General features: G+C 48.2%; 1 protein-coding gene across 36 annotated transcripts in view; it reads right to left on the reverse strand.

Moving 5' to 3' along the window:
- LOC119952981 (receptor-type tyrosine-protein phosphatase S-like) overlaps window positions 1-20,131 on the reverse strand; it is a 561,150-nt gene that overhangs the window by 399,939 nt on the left and 141,080 nt on the right. The window contains exon 1 of one of the 36 annotated variants that reach the window (XM_038776667.1): window positions 6,986-7,191. The exons of the other annotated variants lie outside the window; for them this stretch is intronic. The gene's annotated coding sequence lies outside the window, so the exon portion shown is untranslated. Of the gene's footprint in view, window positions 1-6,985; window positions 7,192-20,131 lie in introns of those variants that run through there. 36 annotated transcript variants of the gene reach the window in all.

Below are 20,131 nucleotides of genomic sequence, written 5' to 3' on the forward strand. Positions count from 1 at the left end.
CATATAGGCACCAACGATATAGGTAAAAAATGGGATGAGGTCCTACAATCAGAATTTAGGGAGTTAGGAGATAAGTTAAAAAGTAGGACCTCAAAGGTAGTAATCTCAGGATTGCTACCAGTGCCACGAGACAGAGTAGAAATTCAAGAATAGTCAGAATGAATACGTGGCTTGAGAGATGGTGCAAGAGGGAGGTGTTCAGATTTTTGGGACATTGGAACCGGTTCTGGGGCGGTGGGACCATTACAAAGCGGATGGTCTACATCTGGGCAGGACTGGAACCAATGTCCAAGGGGGTGCTTTTGCTAACACTGTTGGGGAGGTTTTAAACTAATGTGGCAGGGGGATGGGAACCAGATTAGGAAATTAGAGGTCAGTAAAGAGGCAACAACTAAAGCCAGTAAAGGTACTAGATAATAAACTCAATGAAAATGAAAATCGCTTATTGTCACGAGTAGGCTTCAATGAAGTTACTGTGAAAAGCCCCTAGTCGCCACATTCCGGCGCCTGTCCGGGGAGGCTGGTACGGGAATCGAACCGTGCTGCTGGCCTGCTTGGTCTGCTTTATAAGCCAGCAATTTAGCCTTGTGAGCTAAACCAATGTGACTAAGGGGAAGGGTTGACAGGGAAGGGATAATGAACGCAAAGGGACAAGTGGTCTGAGGTGCATTTGTTTTAATGCGAGAAGTGTAGCAGGTAAGGCAGGTGAACTTAGGGCTTGGATTAGTACCTGGGAATATGATGTTATTGGTATTACTGAGACTTGGTTGAGGGAAAGGCAAGACTGACAACTGAATATCCCAGGGTATAGATGCTTCAGGAGGGATAGAGAGGGAGGTAAAAGGGGTGGGGGAGTTGCATTACTGGTCAGAGATGATGTCACAGTTGTGATTAAGGAGGGCACGATGCAGGATTCGAGCACTGAGGCAATATGGGTAGAGCTAAGAAATAGGAAGGGTGCAGTAACATTGTTGGGACATTACTACAGACCTCCCAAAAGCGAGCGTGAAGTAGAGGTACAAATATGTAGACAGATTATAGAAAGATGTAGGAGCAATAGGGTGGTTGTGATGGGAGATTTTAACTTCCCCAACATTGAATGGGACTCATGTACTGTTAGAGGCGTAGATGGAGCAGAATTTGTAAGGAGCATCCAGGAGTTTTTTAGAGCAGTATGTAAATAGTCCAACTCGGGAAGGGGCCATACCGGACCTGGTATTGGGAAATGATCCCGGCCAGGTGGTTGAAGTTTCAGTCGATGATTACTTTGGGAATAGCAATCACAATTCCGTAAGTTTTAGAATACGCATGGACAAAGACGAGAGTGGTCCTAAAGGAAGAGTGCTAAATTGGGGAAAGGCCAAGTATAACAAAATTCGGCAGGAGCTAGGGAATGTGGATTGGGAGCAGCTGTTTAAGGGTAAATCCATATTTGAAACGTGGGAGTCTTTTAAAGGAAAGTTTGATTAGAGCGCAGGACAGACATGTCCCTGTGAAAATGAGGGATAGAAATGGTAAGATTAGGGAACCATGGATGACGGGTGGAATTGAGAGACTAGCTAAGATGAAAAAGGAAGAATACATGAGATCGAGGCGACTTAAAACTGATGAAACTTTGGAGGAATATCGGGAAAGTAGGACAAATCTCAAACGTGCAATAAAGAGGGCTAAAAGGGGTCATGAAATATCTTTGGCTAACAGGGTTAAGGAAAATCCCAAAGCCTTTTATTCGTATATAAGGAGCAAGAGGGTAACTAGAGAAAGGATTGGCCCACTCAAAGACAAAAGAGGGAATTTATGCGTGGAGTCAGAGGAAATGGGTGAGATTCTTAATGAGTACTTTGCATCGGTACTCACCAAGAAGAGGGACATGACGGATGTTGAGGCTAGGGATGGATGTTTAAATACTCTAGGTCAAGTCGGCATAAGGAAGGGGGAGGTTTTGGGTATTCTAAAAGGCATTAAGGTGGACAAGTCCCCAGGACCAGGTGGGATCTATCTCAGGTTACCGAGGGAAGCGAGTGGCAAAATAGCTGGGGCCTTAACAGATATCTTTGCAGCAGGCGAGGTCCCGGAGGACTGGAGAATTGTTAATGTTGTCCCTTTGTTTAAGAAGGTTAGCAGGGATAATCCAGGGAATTATAGACCTGTGAGCTTGACATCAGTGGTAGGCAAACTGTTGGAGAAGATACTGAGGGATAGGATCTATTCACATTTGGAAGAAAATAGGCTTATCAGTGATAGGCAGCATGGTTTTGTGCAGGGAAGGTCATGTCTTACAAACCTAATAGAATTCTTTGAGGAAGTGACACAGTTAATTAATGAGGGACGAGCTGTAGATGTCATATACATGGACTTCAGTAAGGCGTTTGATAAAGTTTTCCATGGCAGGTTGATGGAAAAAGTGAAGTCGAATGGGGTTCAGGGTGTACTAGCTAGATGGATAAAGAACTGGCTGGGCAACAGGAGACAGAGAGTAGTGGTGGAAGGGAGTGTCTCAAAATGGAGAAAGGTGACTAGTGGTGTTCCACAAGGATCTGTGCTCGGACCACTGTTGTTTGTGATATACATAAATGATCTGGACAAAGGTATAGGTGGTCTGATTAGCAAGTTTGCAGATGATACTAAGATTGGTGGAGTTGCAGATAGCGAGGAGGACTGTCAGAGAATACACAAAATATAGATAGATTGGAAAGTTGGGTAGAAAAATGGCAGATAGAGTTCAATCCAGGCAAATGCGAGGTGATGCATTTTGGAAGATCTAATTCAAGAGCGGACTATATGGTCAATGGAAGAGTCCTGGGGAAAATTGATGTACAGAGAGATCTGGGAGTTCAGGTCCATTGTACCCTGAAGGTGGCAACGCAGGTCGATAGAGTGGTCAAGAAGGCACACAGCATGCTTGCCTTCATCGGATGGGGTATTGAGTACAAGAGTCGGCAGGTCATGTTACAGTTGTATAGAACTTTGGTTAGGCCACATTTGGAATACTGCGTGGAGTTCTGGTCGCCACATTAACAGAAGGATGTGGATGCTTTAGAGAGGGTGCAGAGGAGGTTCACCAGGATGTTGCCTGGTATGGAGGGTGCTAACTATGAAGAAAGATTGAGTAGATTAGGATTGTTTTCATTGGAAAGACGGAGATTGAGGGGGGACCTGATTGAGGTCTACATAATTATGAGAGGTATGGACAGGGTGGATAGCAACAAGCTTTTTCCAAGAGTGGGGGTGTCAATTACAAGGGGGGTCACGATTTCAAGGAGAGAGGGGGAAAGTTTAAGGGAGATGTACGTGAAAAGTTTTTTACGCAGAGGGTGGTGGGTGCCTGAAACGCTTTGCCAGCAGAGGTGGTAGAGGCGGGCACGATAGCATCATTTAAGATGCATCTGGACAGATATATAAACGGGCGGGGAACAGAGGGAAATAGATCCTTGGAAAATAGGCGACAGGTTTAGATAAAGGGTCTGGATCGGTGCAGGCTAGGAGGGCCGAAGGGCCTGTTCCTGTGCTGTAATTTTCTTTGTTGTTTGTTCTTTGTTCTATCAGTCAGTGCGAGAAAGCCTCGCCTCTCAAGAGTCTTTAGCACACTTCCTCCTCTCTCGGTCACGGGTAGCCTCGAGGATCTCAAACTCCAATGATGGGGTTTTTGCGCAATTTCAATATATTTTCAATTCCAGCAGCATTGCTCCCCCTCTAAACAAATCACTCTCTCAGGATTACACTCTTGAGCCATGCAGCATTGCCTGAGAGGTCAGGCAGGCAACCTTGCTCCTGGGCCTCAGTCAATGTTGACTCAATTAAATTTTTAATAGGAAGCATTATAAAAAGGATATTACTTTCTAATGAGTCTTAGATCCTTGGGCACCAACATCAATAACTTTCACTCAGTCCCCAGGATATGTAACCGTTAAGATTCAGAAACCTGAGGTAGTATGCGCACTCAGCATTTTCCAAGCAAACACAAGTTACCGTAGTGACAGTGATGTCATTACAATGGCCAAACACATTCGGATAAAAGGCCCGACATTTGATTCAAAGTGGAAACTGTGGTCAACAACTTGAAAATCAGCTGGAGGGCTCTTAAAATACCCAGATTGGAAGAGTAATTATAATGGCCCATGTAAGAACGCAAACACGAAACCGTATTAACACCAGCCACCTCAGCCAATCAGGTAATTCCATTTTTAAACACTTTCTCATGTTGACTAGCTGTGCTGCTACTCCGAAGGTTTTCCACAAAGTAGCCAGTGCCTCAATCTTAACTACAGTCAATCACTTTTCCACTGTAACTCAACACATTCAGGTGTTTTTTTTTAAACTGAAAATCTCTGATAGTCTCGTTGGTTAAAAGCACTGAATCCACAGATTGATAGGTCTCAACTTCAATCCCCAACCAGTCTGTGCTCAGTTCCAGCGGTAGTGGGGTTAATCTACAACCGAGTTCCCTGTCTCTCTGTCCCTCTAAGTAAAGACACGGGCGGAAGGAAATGCCAGGGTGGAAGACAGAGACAAACAAAGAAAGAAAAAAACCAAAGAGAAAATGCTGGAAAATCTCAGCAGGTCTGGCAGCATCTGTCGTTTCGAGTCCAGATGACCTTTTGTCAAAGAAAGAAAAAGAAAAACGTTAGTCTGGAATCTAATGACAATCCAGATTTACGTTAATCTGTGATGCCACCAACATCAACCCCCTGTACAGTAGAATTATGGTTGGAAGGCAGCAAGGTGGCACCATGCTGCCTCACAGTGCCAAGGACCAGGATTCGATTTCAGCCTTGGGTGACTGTGTGGAGTTTGCACATTCTCCCCACGCACAGGTGGGTTTCCTCTGGTTTCCTCCCACAGTCCAAAGATGTGCAGGTTAGGTTGATTGGCCATGCTAAATTGCCCATTAGTGTCTAGGGATGTGCAGGTTAGGTGGGATTATGGGGGATAGGGTGGGAAACTGGGCCTGGCTAGAGTTCTTTTTCAGAGGGTCGGTGCTGACTTGATGGGCTGAAAGGCCACCTTCTGCACTATAGGGATTCTTTATCTGTATTGGGATTCTAAGGTGCGGGCATCACATTTATTGCCCATCCCTAACTACCCTTGAGTGGCTTGTTGTGCCATTCAGAGAGCAGTTAAGAGTTCACCACATTGTTGTGGGTCTGGAGTTACATGTAGGCCAGACCAGGTAAGGAAGGCAGATTTCCTTCACTAAAGGATATTCATGAATCAAGTGGATTTGTTTTTTTTACAACATTCAACAATGTGGTCATCATTAGCTTGTAATTCCTGATTTTTCTATTATTGAATTCAAATTTCACCACCTGTGGGATTCGAACCAGCGTCTCCAGAGACTGGGTGTCTGGATTCCTAGTCCAATGACAATACCATTACACCACTGCCTTCCCTTCAGAAGGTGCCCTTTAGAGGGTGGTGATGAACTGCCTTCTTGAACCACTGCATCCCCTGTGGTGTAGGTACACCGATAGTGATGTTAGGAAGGGAGCTCCAGGATTTTGACCTAGCCAACAGTACACCAACTTGATGGTGAATTGGCTCTCTGTGCCCTGATTGGATGTTCTCAGCTGTCAGTCAAAACAACCTTCCTTCCATTTCCAATATTTTTATCACTGGTAAATGAAAGTAGGCAAAGAAAAATAAAAAGTACATTTATTTTAATGTCTCCAATGATTTATAATAATAATATTGCTTATTGTCACAAGTAGGCTTCAATTAAGTTACTGTGACAAGCCCCTAGTTGCCACATTCCGGCGCCTGTTCGGGGAGGCCAGTACAGGAATTGAAATCCCGCTGCTGGCCTTGTTCTGCATTACAAACCAGCTGTTTTTCCCACTGTGCAAAACCAGCCCCACAAGTTGCTCAGGGACGTCTTTAATTCTGGTGACTTCAGGACAGTCACAGAGAATTGGCAATCCTGGATGGAATATTGGTCCATACGTTCAAGGGATACACCCAGGGTGCTGGGCTCTGTGGAAATACACCCTAGCGGAAGCCAGCATCCTTGATAGAGGAGGGGAGGAGGTTAGGGCAACAAAATGACTAATCCTTGAAACTCTGGCACAGAACCTGTGTAAAACTTCACTGAGACACTTGCAACAAATTCCCGAGAACTCTCGGCTCTTACAATTTACCCTCTATTCAACTCCGATATCAGTCTCCACGGTAGCACAGACCAGCTGTGCTGCAAGTTGATCTCTGCCGCTCTGAGTTAACTCTCTGCTGAGCGTCCTTCTCTTCCCAGTCACATTCCCAGGGCAGGATTTTCAGAGAAGGACAGGGTCTCTGACTGACTCATCAGCTTCGGGAACCTGCCCGCCAGCCAAAACTGGACAGTGAACCTGTCTCCATGCCAACTAAAGGGGGTGGCTCCATGGAATTCCCAGGTCAGTGACTGTTCCACCATCTGGGACTGGTTCAGAAAATTCAGCCTCATCTCTTTGTCCCTCACTGACCCCAAGGGGTAAACAAAGAGCCAAGATCTTTCCCTTCCATCCTTCCCCTTCTCCCAAAACACACACAGTTCAATTCTGCACAAAAAATGGAAACCCCACACATTTGATTTTGTTTGAATCTTTCTTTGCAATATTCAACATAAGAAACAGGAACAGGAGTATGCCATTCTGTCCCTCAAAGCTGATCTTCTACCTCAACTCTTCTTTCCCACCTTATCTCGATACCCTTGACTCCTTTGGTGTCTAAAAGGCTATGCATTTCCACCTGGAATGCAGCTAACAACTGAGCAATCAAAAGAGGTAGAGAATTCCAAAGCTCTAGAACCGACGAACTGAAGACATTTCTTCTTATCTCAGTCCGAAGTGGCCAACTCCATACCCTGTCATGTCAGCATAATACAGCTTGGATATTCCCCGAGTGTTCCCTTCACGCCCCTCCTCTCTCCACTCATATGCCCTGACGCTGCTGGAGTGTAACAAGTATCGACTGTAGCTGAACAGGCGACTGTGAGGAGCTAGGCCAGACTCACCCGGGTACAGTCAAGAGAACGCGGCTCCATCTGTAATGTTCTCCACAACTCTGGCACAGCAGGAACTGGCAAAAGATGATGAACAGCGACTTTCTGAAACACCAGCTTCAATCTTCAAAAACATTTCTCATGTGCCGTGTTTGAGATGGAATGTTTCTGGACATATCTTGGCAGGGTTTCAGGCCTCTGACGCTCCCCTCCCCTACAGGAGATGCATCACAGAGCCGAGAAACTAGGAGGAGGCTCCGTGTTTCTTGAAGCATTCTGCCTCCACACACACACCCCCTCCCCCCCCCCCACCCACCAGCTCCCCGCCCCCGGAACCCTTTAAATTCGAAGGGGGGAGGGAAAAATCAGCTGAGCACTTCCTGCCTATCAGCCAGATGGCAGAGCTCTAATGAGCGATGGATCTGATTTCAGTTCCCCATATTCATCAGCCTAATGCTGCTTCCAAACTGGTTGAAAGCATCAACCGCCGCAGCAGTCAGTATTAATTTCCGGGATGATCTGCATTAGAGAGACGATTCTTCATTGCACTAAATTCTCCATTTCCCATAATAAAATTGGGATTACTGGAAGGCGACCGGCACTTATGGGAATTTGCTCACAGCAGGGCTGTTCACCTTATTAAATAATTCATTTCAATCTTGACCAGGGACACTGCAGCCCCTCGCTGCCAGTTACCACAAGGCAGCCCTCTACCCACCCCTGTACCAGAGTCAGTTGGTAGCACTCATTTTTTTGGAACTGGAAGGTCTTGCGTTCGTGTCCCACGACAGATATGTGATTGAGTACTGAGGGAGTGCTGCAATGTCGTGATGTGCTGTTTCTTGGGATTATTTTGAAGTTTGAGCCTTTCATCGCACAGTTCCAGTGGTAGTTAAAAGATCCAAAAGTACCAAATTGAAGCAGAGCCGGAAAATACCCGGCAGCACGGGCTAACTTTCGCCCCCTACCAACATACCAGAAATCAAAATGGGGCCACGCTTACAATCCTGAGTTACACTCCTTTAGTGCCTTTCAGGACCTCAGGATATCCCAACGCACTTTAAATCTAATTACGTTCTTTTGAAATGTAGTCACTGCTATAATGTGGGAAATGTAGCAACCAATCTGTGAACAGCAAGCTCCCGCAGACAGTAATGTGATAAATTACTAGGTGATCTATTTTGGAGATGTTGGGTGAGGCATAAATATTGGCCAGTGTTTCGGCTTCAGACCAATAATAAAAATGACTGTGTTAAGGGATGAACTGACTTTGGCAAAGCAGAGGAACACTTCCTCTCCCAAGGAGTCTCACTGCAGTGTCAGGTGGGATCCTGGTTGGGATTCAAGGTGCTGTGCTGGTGTGAAGTGAAACCCAGATTATGGTCCCAGCCGCAGGCGAGGACGGAAGATTCAGACATAAAGACAGGCTTTGTCTGCCTCATGTGCCACTTGGCCCAGGAAGAGGAATCCATGAGGAAAATCGGAAAGGGCTATCTCACGCAAAGGACAGCAGATGTCTGGAATCCTCATTCCCAAGAGGCGGTGGACGCTGAGGCAATCAGAGGTTTCAAGATGGAGATGGATTTGTTCGGTGAGGGTGTCGAGAGCTATGGAGTTAAGTTGGGTTAATGGATTTGAGCTGCAGCTCATAGAATCATAGACCCCCTACAGTGCAGAAGGGGGCCATTCAGCCCATTGAGTCTGCACCGACCCTCCAAATAAGCACCATACCCAGGCCTCATTCCTGTAGCCCCACCTAGCTTTGGACCCGGGTCCCTGGCACTGTGAGGCAGCAGTGCTAACCGCTGTGCCACCGTACCGCCCAGGATCTAACTGAATGCTAGTGGAGGCGGCTGACTGGCTTTCTCAAATTCTTAATGATGTGATGGCTCTGCACAGATACCTCATTTGCTCAGAGTGAAAATATTACCTCGTGCTGTACTGAAATATGCAACCCAGCTGGTTACGAGGATGGCCACGCAGGTAAGTCAGTTCAATGGCAATTAGGGATGGGCAGCAGAGGCCTTGCCAGTGACGAATAAAGGGAAAAAAAGTGGAAGGAAGAATCTCAGCATGCCTCACAGGTTAGGCCGAGGAAAGAGAAGTGATAGGAAGGGGCTAAGTTCTCCTAGTAGAAGCACATGAAAGTGACTGCATTGCCTCAATCGTAAGTTTGTGGATTCGCCCTGTGCTAAGAATTCCTGCCGCCCTGTCCTGGCGCTGACCTGGCACGTTGGCATCATAAAGGGCCCCTGTGAACACATCAGTCCAGAGATGATGGCTGTAGCTCAGTATTGTTGAGGTACTCTCACATCTGGAACACTGGGAAAATTTGCTGGGTCTGAACAGGCAGAGTGGGGTCTGGGTTTAATGTTGTATCCAATGTGTGAGTCCGACAGTGCAGCTATCCTTCAAAGCCAGTCGAGATTACATGCTGAAGTGTCTGGGGTGCCTGGTCTTACTGAAGTCAGAAGCAGGTGTTACCAAGTGACATCAGAAGCAGGTGCTACTGTTGAAGGTCTTTAGTTCTCACTATGGTGGCATTCCATGGGCAAGAGTAGCACTCAGCCACATCATTAAAGTACCTGAAAATCTTGTTGGAACTGAGGCAGTGAGAGTCAATGGGCTATTTGGCCATGCAGAGCATCACAATCAAATTCTATCATTTGGTCCATGATATCCACACACATGGATGCTCCTCCCACCTTCTTTCTTCCTATGTTCGGTATCCAAGGGAGGGGCCATTGCGAATCGATATACTTGAAGCATCTTGTCAAGAGATTAGCTGAAACACCATCAGCATCAAAGCTGGAATCTTCTGGGATCTGTAAGTGCATTCCTACACATGTACAGCATTTACCCTCTGCGCTGGCAGTACAGCAGGCAGCACTCTGAACAACGCATCCCGAAGAGCGGACAGAGCCAGAGGGAAAACACCCAGATGTACAACCTGCCTACCGCTTTCAAGCGCATTTCTCCCTTTTAGACCTCACTCCTATTGTCTCCATTACACAATATAGGTCAGGGGAGACAAAGCAGAGAAAAAAAAAGCTGCTGACAGGCATATAACAGTCGACTGCACTATTGCTGATTCAGACTTTCAAGACACAAAGGCAGCTCTGCTCACTGCAGTTTTTACACAGTTATCCTCTCTGGTTTTTATAGCAAAGCTTTTTAATCATTTTCGTGCAACCGATGTACAAATGACCGCTCGCTGTGGAAAATGCAGAAGACAGCAATTCCGTTGAATAGGGTGGCAAGAATTCCAGGTCTCAGAAGGCGGGGGGGGGGGGGGGGGGGGGGGGGGGGGGGGCTGACGCGTGAGGGGAACTTCGCGCTCGATAGAGGTCACAGCTCTCTATAAAAGGAGGTGGCCATTTGTACCCAAATTCACCACTTTTGACTGGGCTTTCCTGACAGAGAGGAATAGGGGGAGGAAATACGACTGCTTAGGGAGTCACATCTCAGTGGTCGCTCATCTGCCAGAGGCAACAAATCTTTGTGAATTGTTGATCACTTCAGGATTATTTCTCATACAATACCACTTCAGGATTATTTTCTGATGCTCGACATGATCCACACGGGGAATATAAAACCCTAGTTTTGTCCTTTCAGCCCTCCCAAAAAAAACACACACACACAATTCCACCATGAGTGAAATATATGACTCCAGTGGAACTAAGTGTAGAGAAAGAAAGACTTGCATTTATATATTAAGCAATTTTCATAACCCCAGGACACCCAAAGTGCTTTTAGTCAATTAAGAACATTCAAATTGTAGTCACATTGGTAATGGACAGAATCAGAGCATTGTGATAACACTCGTGAGGCATACGAGGGATGGCTGATTGATCTCCCTATGGGCTTCGTAGAATAACAGCTCCCATGGTGAACGGGGAAAGGTCCGCCCAGTTGGGGCTCGTTAGCGGGACTTTTAAATGTCGCTCCTAGTGCCGGAATGCCTCGTGGTCCCATCTTTTAGACCATGGTGGGCATTGCCTGGGTCTTGGAGAACCGAGTCAAAGGACCTGTGAGGTGAAGGGAGGAGGGGTTGGTCGGAAAAATGAAGCTCAGTTCGTCCCTTATGTCCAACTATTCTGTCTGACAAAAACTAAGTAAACAAAATCAAATTAACAGAGGGATAAATTAAAGGGATAGTTCCTTAAAGGGAAACTGCCTTAAACAAAAAGTGAATCACAAATTAAGCTTAAAACAATAAATCAAAATGTATTTAATGGGGTCAAGTGAGGCACCCGGCCCCTGCGGTGTCCAACAGGCATTAAGGTTTCAAGAATGGACATCGCATGGTCTCTCTCAAAGGACATTCGGCCACGGACATAGCAGAAGAGCGGCAGACAGTTTGGTTACCCAGTAACTGCCCTCCCCACACCACCACCATCCCACCAGCCACACCCCGAGCCAACCCCGCACAAACAGATCCGCCTCAGCTGTTCTCAGTTCAGACTCACTGTCTGAGTAGTCAACATGTGAATGCGGTAACATGGGCGTCAGCTACTGCCCATGAAATGGCAGCAAAGAGTGTCTTCAGGGAATGAGGGCAGCATACTAAAATAACAAATGACAATAATCATCCATGTCACCAACTTCTACATCTCAAATCATTTCAGAACCGCTATGAGATGCATTATTGTTATATATGCAAATGCAGCATCCATTTTGCAATCAGCAAGGCCCCATAATCAGAAACAGGTGGAATAACCAATTGATCCGGACTTGACCAATATTTCATGAGGGAAGAATGCTGGCCAGGACATAAAAAGAACTCCGTTCTTCAGATAGTTCCACAGATTTCTTCCCGTCCCAACTGAAGAAGCAGACGCGCGCTCAGTTCAAATCTCGCCCAAAACCACAGCACCTTACTTGTAACACAAGTGGACAGCAATGTGGCTTCACAGCGCCAGGGTCCCAGGTTCGATTCCCCGTTGGGTCATTGTCTGTGGGAGTCTCCACGGTCTCCCCGTGTGTGCGTGGGTTTCAGTTGGGTACTCCGGTTTCCTCCCACAATCCAAAGACGTGCAGGTTAGGTGGATTGGCCATGGTAAATTGCCCTTAGTGACCAAAAAAGTTCGGAGGGGTTATTGGGTTATGGGGATAGGATGGACATGAGGGCTTAAGTGTGTCGGTGCCGACTCGATGGGCCGAATGGCCTCCTTCTGCACTGCATGTTCTATGTTCTATGTACCTCCAGCAATGCAGCGTTCCTGCAGTCCTCACTGATCTGTAAGTCCAGGTTATCACCAGAGCACAAGATAATTACAGACAATGAAAACATTCAACAAAGTCTCTACAGCTCTCCCCATTGAAGCACTTAATTTTTTTTAATGATTCTATTGCTTTATCTTAAAGTCCACTTCATGAGTTGGCCATCCTTTCTATGAAGAAGTATTTCCTGATATTGGTTCTAAATTTCCTCCTTTGATTTGAACACACGCATCCTTGTGCTACTCTCACAATTTGGAATGCTATCCCGATTTTCCTTGAACGTTCCCTGAACCACTTTACATCCCTCAGTTGGATCACTTTGCAGATACCATGGGCAGGATTCTCCGTTCTCTGACGCCAAAACCGTATTCGGCGATCAGGTGGAGAATGCCCATTTGCGACCGAATCGGGGACGGTGCTGTTTTTCGGATGCCCCGCCTCTCTAAGTTGGCGTCATCGAGGTGCGCACCACCGTCCATGATGCTTTGAGGCCCTTCCTTGATGCTCTGCCCCTAATGGGCTGAGTGCCCGACCGCGCGGGTCACGTGTGGTCTGAGTTTTCATAAACCCGGCGTGGCAGCTGCGGACTGTATCCAGCACCGGCAGTCGGGTGGGAGATGTGCTGCTGACAGGGGGGTCTCCAACGAGGGCTGGGGGGACTGGGAGGGGTGTCCAGGCAGTGTCCGGGGAGGGCACCATTTGGCCGGCCGGGTCCGCACACAGCTGGAGCCATGTTGTACAACGCGACCGCTGCAGGTCATCACCGTGCACATGCATGGCCATGGACCCATCCATTCTCTGGCCGTTTATGCCAGGAATGCGAGGAGTTTTACATGGCGTGGCTGCCAGCTTTATCCAGCTCTTATCTCAGAAGGGAAGGGTGACCACCTCGGGTGTATTTCGTGACACACACCACACGCTCCCCTGCCTCCAATGATCCCTCCCAGTCAAACAGCATTTTCTCCCCATCTCCCATGCTTTAATAACTAAAGTGATCAACAAATGTTGGAAAACTACAGCATTTGTTTAAACACATCCTCCTCCAATTTTTCTCCCAGGTTGCTGGCAGCAGTGCTTGGGAGATGAATCTTTAAATGCGGGGGAACACAGGGTTATCCTGCAGGATTAACAGCTCCAAGTACCAATCGTACAGTGTGTCACCAGCTTTTTTTCTTCCGACTTTGCCTTCCACTTCTCTGCATTAAGTCTAAATCGGGCACTGTTCTCCAAAGTGTTTGCTTAACATCTCCAATAATTTCCGAGCTGCCACTGCTCATTCCACTGTCCTTCCCAATTTTATATTGGCCGATTTGTACTTGATTTCTCAATGGGTGTAAGTATGAGTGGCACGGTGGCACAGTGGTTAGCACTGCTGCCTCAGTGCCAGGGACCCGGGTTCAATTCCGGCCTTGGATGACTGTCTGTGTAGAGTTTGCACATTCTCCCAGTGTCTGCATGGGGTTCGTCCGGGTGCTACTCTTTCCTCCCACAGTTCAAAGATGTGCAGGTTAGGTGGATTGGCCATGCTAACTTGCCTCTTAGTGTGCCTAATTGCCCAAAGGTTAGGTAGGGTTATAGGGATAGAGCGAGCCGAGGTACGGTGCACTTTCAGAGGGTCGGTGCAGACTTGATGGGCCAAATGACCTCGTTCTGCACTGTAGAGATTCTATGAACTCAAAGCGCTAGTGTGGGGGCATAAACTCGCAAAACCAATAAAGGAGATGCTACCAACTAGGACAAGGGCCAGGTCGGAGAATCCCCGGGGGGGGGGTGGTGAATCCTTTTTCGGGGGAAGGCGGAATTCCCGCCACACCAGTCGGGGGCTGTTGACAGCGGCCCCTCCGGCGATTCTCTGGTTCTCCGGCCCCGATGGACTGAGTGGCCATCAAGTTTTGCCCAGTCCCACCGGCATGAATTACACACCTCATACACGGCGGGACCTGGCAGGTAAGTGTGCGGGGGCGCTCCTGGAGGGGACGGGGGTTGCGGGGGGATCCAACCCTTGGGGGGGGGGGGGGGGGGGGGGCACAGTGGCCTGGTCCGCGATCGGGGCCTACCGATCCTGCGGGCGGGCTGGTCCGCGATCGGGGCCTACCGATCCTGCGAGCGGGCTGGTTCCGTGGGGGCCTTCTTTCCTCCGCACCGGCCCCAGTAGGGCTCCGCCGTATTGCCCAGGGGCTGGCGCAGAGAAGGGAACTCCCGCAGATGCGCGGAAATACGCCGGCCGTTCTGCGCATGCGTGGTACGCCAGCCGTTCGGTGCATGCCAGAGATCATGCCGGCCGTTCCACGCATGCACAAACGCGAGCCGGCCCTTCGGCACTGGCTGCAGCTGGGGGAACCACTCCAGCGTCAATCTAGCCCCCGGGAAAGGTGAGAATTCATCATTTTCGGGGGCTGTTGACGCCGGAGTGGTTGGTGCCAGTTTTCCCGCCGGTGTGAGGACATAGCCCCATTATTGCAGAATCCCATCCAAGGTGTCACTCAAATATTGGGGTCAAAATGGGGCTGTGTGGTGCGAAGGGGGGAAGGGAATCCCATCTCTCAGGTCACAATCATGGAGAATCACATAGCACAGAAATGCTCTGACAGACGTTCCATATGGTTTACATCTTAAAAATAAAAGTGACCACAGCCCTGGTGTGCCCCAGCACATAGCTGCCTCAGGCTTTTCTTCATCTGCGATATGGGGCATTAACAATGCCACCACTTATGGAAAACAAAAAATACACAGTGTTAAAGAAAACCCCAGTCAACTTCTTCCTTTTGAGCACATCAACACTATGCAATTTAGCGATTACCAGAAACATGCTGAATGGCTACAGGGCTGATGGTGTGTGGGAGTTTCTGAAGAAAAATAGCAACTAAGCAGGAACATAGCAGGCAATTTAGCACATCACAGATAATGCCGGTTAGTCACTCAGAGTTACGGTGAATCTGACAGAACAATGGGTTGGAATTTACTGCGGATGGAAGACAAGTTTTTTCAGAGACCAGGCTTTCGGGAGGCCAGACAGCTACAGAAGAGCGAATCCCACTGCCTGTCAGGTTATTTTACTCAACTGGCAGTTTATCAACTTGGCAGAGCCTGGTCAGAAGTTCAAGCAACCACCTTCTCTTATTTTTGTTTTAATTCCAAATGCCCTCCGAGCAGAGCAGTTATTTGCCACTGGAATAATCAGACCTTGCTTATACTGAGAGAGATGAGGTGGAGAACTCTGCACCTCTGAGACCTGAGCTTGAACTGGGGCCACGCTGTAAGTGAACCCATCTCATGGGGCGGGGGGGGGGGGGGGGGGGGGGGTGGAGGGTGCACATGCTGGGAGCGAGTGAGGAGAAAGAAGAGAGAAAAGGTTTGAACCCTTCCCATGAGGAACGATCCGCAGGGGGAATGGATTTACAGGACATGTGGTGGGGAGAAACGCTTCAGTCACTTAGAAAACAACTGACTGTGGGTCGGTCTGCTGGGATAGGAGGAGCCAAATGGCCTACCTCATCTGGTCCTCTTCACAGCTGCGGCTGTTAAAGGTTACAGGAACAGCAACATCCTGCATTTGCATAGTGTCTTTAATGTCATATAAACATCCAAAGGGCAGCACGGTGGCTCAGTGGGTTAGCACTGCAGTCTCACGGCGCTGAGGTCCCAGGTTCGATCCCGGCTCTGGGTCACTGTCCGTGTGGAGTTTGCACATTCTCCCCGTGTTTGCGTGGGTTTCACCCCCACAACCCAAAGATGTGCAAGGTAGGTGGATTGAATACGCTAAATTGCCCCTTAATTGGAAAAAATTAATTGGGTACTCTAAAAATTAAAAAAAAAAAATGAAAAAAAAAAAAATAAATAAATAAATATAAACATCCAAAAACGTTTCTCAGATTTTGTCAGACAATAAGGAGACATTAGGACAGGTGACAAAAGTTAGTCAAAGAAGTAGGCTTCAATAGAGAGATGGAGCGCTTAGGGCCTTGGCAGCCATCAGCGATGACCGTCAATGGCGTGCGAACTGAAGAAAATTGGGGAGCTCAGAATTGAAGGCAACTAAATGAGTGCAATCCATGGCGGCACGGCGGCGCCGTGATTAGCACTGCTGCTTCACAGCGTCAAGGACCCGGGTTCGATCCCGGCCCTGGTTCACTGCCCATGTGGAGTTTGCAGATTCTCCCAGTATCTGCATGGGTCTCACCCCCACAACCCAAAGATGTTCAAGGTAGGTGGATTGGCCTCGCTAAATTGGCCCTTAACTGGAAAATAGAATTTTTTAAAAAAAAGAATGAGTGCAATCCTGGTCTATGGGACCCGCAGTAAAAAGAATGAACACATGATCTGTGTAGAAAGCAAGATCAAGAGTCCCCCAGGTGCAGGGTGGTGTGGGGTCAGGGTGGTGAAGTGGACGGTATAATGTGGAGCGATCAGCAGTGGACTGAATCATTAATTGCGTAGAGCAGCACAAGCCTATTCTGTTCCATCACACATCGTCGCCTCTCTTTCAAGACATTGCCCATTTTGGCCTACTTAGCCACGGTCGTGCTACAGAGTACAAATGAGTGACTATTTCAAAGAGACAGGTGAGAAAGACAGAGACGCATAGAGAGGGAAAGAAAAGAGACCGACTTTGTAGTGTACGGAGTCGGTGACATAGTGCTATTGTCGCTGGACTAGTAAACCAGAGGTCCAGAGTAATGTTCTGGAGACCCAGGTTCAAATGCTGCACTCAAATGGTGAAATTTGAGTTCAATAGAAATCTAGAATTAAAAGTCTAATGATGACCATGAAACCATTGTTGATTGTCATTAAAGCCCTAATATCCTTTAGTGATGGAAATCTGCCAGCCTTACCTGGTCTGGCTTGCACGTGACTCCAGACCCAGACCTGCAGTAATGTGGTTGACTCTTAACTGACCCCTCAACGGCAATTAGGGATGGGCAATAAATGCTGGCACAGCCACGTCGCCCACGTTACATGAATTTAAAAAAAGACTCATGCTACAAGGACCCACAAAAGAAATGACATAGAATAGCTGATAATCTGATTTTCGAGGCTGGTTGAAGAATAAACATCGGCTAGGACACCCTTGGACTCGCATGAAACAGTGCCATGGGATCTTTTACACTGACCTGTGAGGGAAGATGCCATAGAACCATTGAATTACTACACTGCAGAAGAAGGATATTCGGCCCATCGAGTCTGCACCAACCCTCTGAAAGAGCACCCTACCTAGGCCCACTCCTCTGTCCAATCCCCGCAACTCGACCGCGCGATTCTCCCAAAAAATTTGTGGCGGGTTTTCCAGGGAGTTTCCCGCCGGCTCTGTTGTCGAGTTCCCCCTCGCTACTCAATGACAAGTCATTTTTTGGGGTCCTGGGACGTTTCTCACCTGTTTAGCCCACTAGAATTTTTTTAGCACTGGGGAGCTGAACTCGGAGATCGGGCTGTCATTTTGAAAGGGTGCCCCAATCTCGAAGTGGGTTTGTGAGTCCTCCTCCAAACGCCCCACCCTTCTACAATGTTGTCCCCCCCCCCCCCCCCCCCACACACACACACACACACATGGACACTACCCCACCTCCCTCCCCAAAGGGAGGACACTCCACTATGGGGTCCCTGCGTAGCCCCCTCTTCAGGCATCCAGCCAAGCCCCCTTACAGTACCCCTTCCTTCCAGGGACCCCACTCGTTAAGCCTTGACCACCCAGAGACCCTTACTTACCTGCCCTGCACATCCCCACCCTTCAAACTGCCTCTCCACCTGACTTTCATTGGCATGGCCCCCCGCAGGCCCTGACCCTTGGCAGTGCCACCTGGCACTTTGGCACCCTTGCACAGCCACCCTGGCACACGGGCAGAACGCCAGCCAGCTTGGCAGTGTCACCCGGGCACCTTGGCAGTGCCAAGGTGCCGGCTGAACAGTGCCAAGGTGCCCATGTTCCGGGGGCCATCCTGCACTAGCCCTGACCACCAGGGGTCTCCAATGGCCTGGGTGATCCCCGGGTACCGTTCCGCTTGGTCTGTGTTCTTGTGGACCAGCACCGATTGGCGCCTGGCTGCAGCCCTTCTGGGGAGGCCAGAGAATCGAAGGAGGCCGGTGTATCCCGGGTGAGTTGGTCTTAAATAGGTTTAAGACCTACTTCCGGGAATGCCGTAGCATGCCCAATCCATCTAACCTACACATTTTGGACTATGGGAGGAAACCGGAGCATCCGGTTGAAACAGGCACTGGGAGAATGTGCAAACTCCGTACAATCACCCAAGATCGGAATCGAACCTGGGTCCCTGCGCTGTGAGGCAGCAGTGCTAACCACTGTGCCACCAATGGTTTAATGCTCATCTGGAAGGCAGCACCTCAGATAGTGATAGCACTCCCTCAGTGTTGGCAATGGAGAATCTGCCTAAATGTTGTGCTCAGGTCTCAGGAGTGGAATTTGAACCCTCAACCTTCTGAATGAGGTTGAAATGTTACTAACCAAGCCTTGATCGAACAAGAGTGGGGGGGAGCAAGGGAGGGGAGGGGGGAAGTGGGGGGCAAGGAGTAGAGGAGCGCAGTTGGAAAGGTAAAGCTGATGTACATTTTAAAAACAATCATGTGGGAAAGAAGCACGAGTACAAAGCATCAGATGCAGTGTTTCAGCGCATAACTCGAAGCCTAACAAATACTCCCTATAACTCAAATTGGAGAAGGCCCATGATCACAAAGATTCACTTGTTTTTCTAATGTTCTGGTCAGTTAGTTTGCCAATTTTGATCCTTTGTGTGTAAGCATTGATAAAAAAAAATTCCTCATGGATTGAATCACGGCATTAGTGACTGCAGAGGCGGAATGTGGTTTTGTGCACCCCTCTGCCTCGTGCTCCGCTTGCTCATCACTCCAAAATAACAAGTCATTAGCTGTTGCCTCAAGCTCCGTCCAACGACTCGAAGACAGCTCATTCTGCAAGCGGCCCCAGGAACTTCACAGCAGACAACAAAGAACGAGCCTCATTACACAAAACTTTCACTGCTGAGGGAGATTGAGACTGAACAAAGTCACTCTCGCCAAATTGCTAAGCCCGGAGTCTCAGAGTCCCGGGAGAGATCATTTTAATGTTCAGAACAAAAAGAAATCAGGCAGTGTGTCACCCAAAGGACTGTAAAGCTGCCAGGGAAACCAACATTGAAATGCGTGGTGTAAATGCATTCTTGAGGGAATTAGGTGCATTTTATAATAATAGTAATCTGTATTATTGTCACAATTAACACCGTAATGAAGTTACTGTGAAAAGCCCCTAGTCACCACAGTCCGGCGCCTGTTCGGGTACACAGAGGGAGTATTCAGAATGTCCAATTCACCCAACAGCATGTCTTTTGGGTTTGTCGGAGGAAACCGGAACGCCCGGAGGAAACCCACGCAGACACGGGGAGAACGTGCAGACTCTGCCCAGAGAGTGAACCAAGCGAGAATCAAACCTTGGACCCTGGCGCTGTGAAGCAACAGTGCCAACCACTGTGCTACCGTGCTGCCCTTAATCATAGAGGATTCAGGGATCTGGTGAGACCACAAGAAATGGTTAAAAGAAGGGAGCCCTACACATGCCTATGTTACGCCCATATTCTGCTATTCCACTGCTGCCTTTGCCAGTCTCCGCCTGTCACAAACTGCAACTCATTCACCTGAAGGATCGACCAAATGACTCTGAAACCACCCCATGGAATTCCATTGGGTGAATGACTAACCTGCCCATCCAAAATTTCCCTCTCCACTTCTTAGCGGAAGCTTTGATTCAATTATTTTCTCTTTTTAAAATATTTTATTCAGGCATTTATTTATATAATCACACAACAAACAAGAACAGAAGGCGAACCCATCGATCGACCCCCTCAAGATGAACTTGATCCTCTCCAGCCTCAGGAATTCCACAAGGTCACTCACCCACACCCCGCTTTCGGCGGCTCTGAGTCCCTCCAC

The sequence above is a fragment of the Scyliorhinus canicula genome, chromosome 18 (genome assembly GCF_902713615.1).
Source record: "Scyliorhinus canicula chromosome 18, sScyCan1.1, whole genome shotgun sequence".
Lineage (NCBI taxonomy): Eukaryota > Metazoa > Chordata > Chondrichthyes > Carcharhiniformes > Scyliorhinidae > Scyliorhinus > Scyliorhinus canicula.